Here is a 1495-nt window from a genome sequence, read left to right on the forward strand (position 1 = left end):
GAGAGACACGAGATCGTGATACACAAGATTTGGTGACCGTGAGAAACAAGATTTGGTGAAAAAGTTCAATGGTTGAAGCCTGCATAGGATAGTTAGGTATTACCCTTTGAACATTCCCTTGTGAAAGCATATTTATTTTACTAGTTGACCAGTAGACGTGTTGTCCTTGAACTATTCTGCCATTTATGTAAACGATGATATACTCCACACAGGATTCTTCCTAACACAAATCAGTTCTCATTATTATGTTCGTTTTGGCCATCAACATATGCTTGGTTCTATGAGAGTTTTTAAGAATTGAGTCCCACACAATTCTCTTAGAAACGACCCCACTTCTCTCTCACATAGGTGATTTCTTATTACAAGTAACCCGCATTACTTGGCTCGATTTTCAACGCATAAAAATCATTAAAAGCCTATTACTTATCCTTCATCCTTACGGGCATCACTGTTACATCATAGGAATGAACATGAGGAAACACCCCGCCACAGTGATTTTATTAAACATTTACAATTAGGTTGTCCCTTTAAACCCATATCTTAGGATCTCCAGTCAACTACGTTGGGTTTTCTTTGTAATGATTTATTCATTCAAGGGTTTAAGTCTCATTCCTTTCGATGATTTCCCAACTAATTCTCTATTTAACCCTTTGGTTAGTGGATCCGCAATGTTATCTTTTAACCTTACATGGTCAATAGTGATCACTCCAATTGAGATTAGTTGTCTTATGGTATTGTGTCTACGACGTATATGTCTAGACTCACTATTGTACATGTTACTCTGTATCCTTCCTATTGCTAATTGACTGTCACAATATATGCAAATCGTTGGCACATGTTTTGACCATCTTGGAATATCCTCAAAAAAGTTGTGCAATCATTCAGCCTCTTTACCACATTTATCTAGAGCTATAAACTCAAATTTCATCGTAGATTTGGCTATAATTGTTTATTTAGAGGATTTCCATGATATGACAACACCTCTCAATGTGAACACAAATCCACTAGTGGACTTTGAGTCTTTTATATCAGATATCCAATTAGCATCACTATATCCTTCAATGACTCCTTGATATCTAGTATAATGTAATCCATGGTCACGAGTATATCTTAAGTACCTTAGTACTTTTACTATTCGTTTCCAGTGATCAGCTCCTAGATTACTCATGTATCTACTCAGTTTACTGACTGTGTAGGCTATGTCTGATCTTGTACAATTTATCAAGTACATTAGACTTCCAATAATTCTCGAGTATTCTACTTGAGAGACACTTTCACCTTTGTTTTTAGATAGATGTTGACTTGTATCTATCGGTGTTCTAGCTAAATTAGTATCATCCTTATTGATTTTTTTCAAAATTTTATCCACATAATGTGATCGACTTAGAACAAGCTCATTTGATGTTCTTGAGATTTTCACTCAAAGTATAATATCAGCTAAACCCATATCTTTTATGTCAGACCTCAAATTTAACATAATTTTAGTGGATTTAAT

The sequence above is a fragment of the Olea europaea genome, unplaced genomic scaffold (assembly GCF_002742605.1).
Source record: "Olea europaea var. sylvestris unplaced genomic scaffold, O_europaea_v1 scaffold2900, whole genome shotgun sequence".
NCBI classification, from domain to species: domain Eukaryota; kingdom Viridiplantae; phylum Streptophyta; class Magnoliopsida; order Lamiales; family Oleaceae; genus Olea; species Olea europaea.